This window comes from Anabrus simplex, chromosome 13, assembly GCF_040414725.1.
Source record: "Anabrus simplex isolate iqAnaSimp1 chromosome 13, ASM4041472v1, whole genome shotgun sequence".
NCBI lineage: Eukaryota > Metazoa > Arthropoda > Insecta > Orthoptera > Tettigoniidae > Anabrus > Anabrus simplex.
The window spans coordinates 25,044,977-25,051,120 of NC_090277.1; positions in this window are offsets into that span (position 1 = coordinate 25,044,977).

Below are 6,144 nucleotides of genomic sequence, written 5' to 3' on the forward strand. Positions count from 1 at the left end.
CTCCTACACCGCACATTATATATATCATATACATTTTACTTCCTATTAATCTGCGCAATATATCATTTACAATACCACATATACTTCCATTACTTCATTATTAACCTTCGTTTCAACTCATATTTAATTCATTTAACATCTTTAATTACCGCGTTTAACCTTCAATATTAATTAAACACAATGATACGTATCACTCCAATAGCGCAGAATTCGTTCCTCAAAAAACGCATTTTGTCATACAATTCAAGATATAACCCCAAATTCAGTATCTATTCCTTCAATATATTCACACAGCAAAGAGTATGGTAATTTAACTTAAACAATTCAAACATGCGTCCCTCTGTGACGTAAACTGGGTTTGACTGGTATTACATCACTCATGGATCTTTCTAACTAACCGGGATTCTTTGAAAACAGCTGTTACACAATGTCACATTTTAAATCGTATTCCTTCATCCTTGGATAAGATAATGTAGTAAACACGTTACCATTCTGTCACGAGATATCGTCTTAAATATTTCACACTGCACTTTCTTATATTCACTGCACACTTAGTTATCTCACGCTTAGGCTATTCAGGTCTATTGCATATACTGGTAATACTCTACATAAGAAATTATACTACTTAATACTATTACTTAGCTCGCCATTCAATATCTCGGGCCTTAGTTGCTCTTCGGTCTGGTCGCAGGCCTTGGGTTGAGAACTGGGCAGGTTCTCCTCCACTGGTATCTCATGTAGATTGACCTCCTCCACACGGGTCGGGTGGTTTTAACAGCCAGGATGACATCCTCCTCCAGGTTGGTCTGTGCCGATTTAGCAAGCCATCATCTGTTCAGGAACACAGTAGACAATATGCGTAGATTCTGGAAAATATGAATTCATCATGGTTCTGCGTAGTATATATTTATTTTTTATATTGATTGCTATTTTATTTAGGCTGTTCTTGCTATTATTTTCCACTTAATACAGCTCAACCTCGAGCTCTCCCGTCTCAATCAACTTCTTGTTTTCAAAACGACTTTTGCGTCTAAGTATTTGGACGGATTTTTTCAAATTTTCTGGATTTTATTCCTTCTTTATGGTATTTCCACGTTTATCTCTTCGTTTCGTTTAATATTTCCGTCCTCTCAGCTTAAAATTTCACGCTAGATATTGTAAATCTTGCTTATTTTCGAGAGCAATCTTCGGGATATCTTGTCCTTACCACGTCAATTTTTTAAGTCAGTTCTTTATAATAATCTGTTTGATCCTTCTTATTTAAAAAAAAAACAATTCTATCGATTCTACACCATTGTACACCGCCTTCATAGTGGTAGGTTTAAGTTAGTCATGGCCTTCTAGCATACATCAATATCGATATCCTATTACACATTTCTTTGCCTTGGCTGGCCTCTACCTTCCGTAGGCGCCATTCTAATACGTCCAAGTAAATGCATCGGGTACAGTATGTATGTATGTATGTATGTATGTATGTATGTATGTATGTATGTATGTATGTATGTATGTATGTACGGGCACCCGAGAAAGTGCACGAAGAGAATTTAATCAAAGTCGGCATGTGCAATTTGGCAATGAGGCTCTTCAATCCAGCTTATAAATAATTTTATTCACGCTGATTGAAATGGTAGTTAAGGGGAAGGCCAAAATTTAATTCTCAGATATAATTTTAAGTTATTAATGGTCCTGTCCATAAATACTATGTAACTAATTTTTTATAGAATGAAATTTACGATCATTTAGGTCTCATGCATGATTACAGTACCGGCTATTATAACAGAGACATTCATGAATTTCGAATTTTGTTGCTAAGTACATATCGACGCCGAACCACGATAAAATGGGTGAACAGAATTCAATCAAAATCGCAATGTGAAGTCTGGGAATATGGTGTTACAGTCTAGGTTATTGATAATTTTTATTCAGGCAGGTTGAAATTGTAGTTTATGGGAAGGTGCATAAAATGTATTACATCTGTTATTGGTCCTGTCGAGATGTATTAACTACCGCAACAAATGTTCCAATTATATAAGCCATACACAGTTTTGCCGTACCGAATGCGATAATAGAATTCATCAATTTAGACTTTTATTGCTCAGTACATATCAAAGCCAACATGAAGAATAAGGCAAGAGGGAGTCATGAAGCTGCTCTAACATCACAGTCGGAAGGAAACTACAATATTGAAAGCTCATAAAACTGGTCAACAGTAGCATTACATTGACCACTGTTGTGATGTGATTTGCCTCTTCTGCTGCCACTCATCTCCGACAGGTGGGATTAGTGCTGCGTCCTGAATGTTGGCGGAAAGTAGTTGGAGAGTTAGATATGATTGTCCCACCAGCAACGGGTACACAGCTAGTGTACATATGAAGACGCCACTTCCTTAATAAATGATTTTATAAACATAGCGGAAATCTAATAACTCTTTTCCTTTCCGTGGCAGTGCCAACATGTTTCAGTTTCATAGCTGGATGAACACACATTTATTACAGTCATAAGTATGTACATAAGGGCTCGATATTTGCAAAGTTATTAACGAGTTTTGGTTGGATGTAGAAAGTTTTGAATTTTATACTGGAATAAGAGAGTTTTGAAAATGAATTTTTCGTTTGGATTAAAGTAATATTATAATTATATACATCCCTGTAAGCAGACTTCATAAATAATTGAAATACAACTGTCTAGAAAAATTGCCAGGTTGATCAGGAACCCGTTGAAGAAGCACATTCTTCCGACAATCGAATGACAATCCAACTGTTCTTTTTTTTAAAGTGTTTTAAGTACTTTAAAAATGCTTTAGATTTCTGCATATGCACCCTAAACTTTGACACGAGTTCGGCTTTTTTCATGAGGCACTTTACGTGGTACAATTAGGCCGTTACGTCTGACGCACTCAGAGCAGGGCCAATATTGAAGGATGTAAGAAACACCTTTCAAAAAATCATGTTTAACCGACGGATCCTTGTTTTATCTGAGATAAGTCTTCTACCATGTGTTAATGTTACTGACACTAGAGAGATATTGCCGTGCAGACGTTTCTCTAACATAGTGCGAATAAACTCATCTTAGATTGGAAATGAAAGTAAAAACTGACTCCTTAGGCCTCATGAAAACATTACTACATTTATAAGCACCTTTATTTCCTTTAGGGATGCTGCCCGTGTTCATAAATTTCCAACTCACATTCTGTATTCGAAATCCTGAGATTCAATGTACAGTATATACAGACTGAAGTCATACCTTTGCTTACTTTACAAAATTAATCGATAGTAACTTAATTTCCTTGTCGAATACCTATAACGGAACGCCTTCTCGCAGGAATACATTGAGATATTTGCTTCAATTTATCTTGGTCAATTATTAATAGCCGTTATGAAAGTGTGCATGAAATTTTGTACATCCTACATTGTTATACCACCACAGCCATAAGCATCCTGGAAGATTCGCCACAGAAGTAGGCCTATGGATACCGTGCTAGTGGTGCCACACAGTGTTACTGAGGCGAATTAAATGTGGACCTTGCATCTACTGAGAAGATCCGGAGTGGCATTAAGAAATTGTGGATCTGAGCATCGAATACGTATTTCTACCCGTCAGAAGTATACACTTTGGCTTCGCGTCATTTTCTAAGGGTGAAACATTGTTCGTAATTGGACATGTGAATGAAGGTAAGGAAATAAGGAGAGATGATTTACCTTTTATTTCTGCAAATGTGATAAGGCAAACGTCTGTGACACTACCATCGTACATAGTAAAGTGTTCTAAGTGGAGAATATCCCTGGCCTGCAAGAGGAGGAGGATCATGGATACATATTTCAACTGTATTTTGTTATATAAAAACAAATGCTCCTTGTCCATTACTAGTTTGCCACAATGTTTGGGAATGCCTAGTGTCACCAAGTTCTAATATTTGCATTGTTACTTGTCACTTGTTCTTAAATTTTAAGTAAATTCATTAGTAAATAATGTTATTATTTAATTACTGTTTTCTGAGGATTAGTTAACACACAGTACTTGTGAATTATATCAACCACATATGGTAGAAGTGCGATAGGCAATTTAGTTAAATTGTATAATATTTTAACACTTTGAACACATCTAGTTTCTGAGGATTAGTTAACACACGATGGTTGTGAATTATATCATCCGCTTATAGGAGAAGTTCGATAGGCAATTTAGTTAAATTTTATAAAGTTTTAACACGCTGAATGCATCTTTCGATGTGAATTCTGACGCTAGAAATACAGAAAGTCTTGTTTATTTCCTCAACAGTCAGTCTCCCATCATGTAAGAAGGGTGGCGTTACAACAACTATGCCACGACCTTCCATGCTTATTTTTATTCCACGGAACCTTTGTCAGCTATTACATCATTACCAGCTTCCAACTATGACAGCAGTAGTTGTCATAAATGCGTCACTAGCCCTTCAGCCGTAGCACTTAGGCTTAAAGCTAATCATAGTATTTGGTGTGATTCCTATGATAAATTTCTGTATGTAACATCCCTTGTAATGTGAGTACAGATATAGTGTGTGGCCAAATTATGCTTGGTTGTTCAACTCTTATTTTTGTGCAGTCTATTGTTACTCTGCAATGGGGATATTTATTTCGAAATTCTGAGGGCATAGTTCTTTGACACTTTCTCTACTCGGCCGGAAAACAAAGTTCGCCATAGTCGCTGCAAGAGTCATAACTGTCGGCGTAAACATTCTAGATACTCTTGTGCAATGGATACCGATCAAAACTCTCAATGCTGAGTAAGACAAACCAGTTTTCATCTTCATTAAGAACAGAAGTAAGCGATCTGCTTTAGTAACGTTTACTTCCTTCTGATCTGGCAACTTCTTCATTAGCATTATTAACTTCCTGTACAATACCCCTACCCAAACCAAAGCTGACGGAATACTTGCTTGAGGAGCAATACCATTACCATCAGTCGTGCAGGTAGAAACAATCTCTTGTGTCACACTACAACTTATGTCAGTTTTCGTAAATGCATCTACGAGTTTACTTCCACTGTTACCATCTACTTTTAGGACGTCATTCTCTTATTTTTCTTTCTGTTCTGTTTAACGCCCTTTGGAATCGCTCAGCAGCCAATTCATTTGAAAATTAATTTTCTTATATTATTTTGGAAAGATCGTAGGGACATAGACCAGACCGCATATTACCAATGAAAAGTACGCTGCTAATTCTCGAGTGTAGTGTTAGTTACCTAGACGATCCATCATGACTAATAGAAAGAAGAATTTATATCTCTGTGTAGATCTGTAATTTGTGTCAATGAGTGAAGACAAGAGAAAACCTACTTTTTACGATTCACTGCTTGAATCCATTTTTGCCTGATTTCTGCCTCAGTTATCCTGTGAGGGAAAGAATAGAATATCACATAAGCAGTATTTGTGTACCTATTGGAACACCCTACAACACAACACAGTACGGAAATCCCCCTTCGTTTTTCTTTCTGCATTTTCTTGCATCTTACATTCATGATTCCACTTAACTAAAGGAAGCAGCAAGTCCGCATTTAAATTATCCGGCGGTCGCTAAAGTGTCACACACGCAGCGTATGTCTGGAAAAAAATAGCTGGGTTGAGTTGCTCAGACGGTTCAAGCGTTGGCCCTCTGATCCCAACATGGCAAGTTCGATCCTTGCTCACTCCGGTGGTACTTGAAGGTGCTCAAACACGTCAGCCTCCTGTCGGTTTATTTATTGCCACGTAAAAGAACTCCTGCTGGACAAAATTCCGCAACCCGGTGACTCCGACAACCTAAACGTATTTAGTGGGACTTAAAGATATTACTATTATTATTATTATTATTATTATTATTATTATTATTATTATTATTATTATTATTATTATTATTATTGAAAAGAAATACACTAGAAGTAATAAATAAATATATTATTTTGTATTATTGAAACTTAATATTCAGTTTACTCGAAATTGTTTAAAGCATTAGGACTTGCACCCGTGGAATTAAAAAATATATGTTCACTTACCTCCTATATTTCTCTTGGTTTTTCCTCCATTTCGACGAATCATTCAGTCTCTTTCGTCGTCATCCAGGAGGTGATAGCAATATCGCGTGTACAGTGTTAGCAATTGTTGAAAACATGAACTTAAATAGCCTTTGTAGA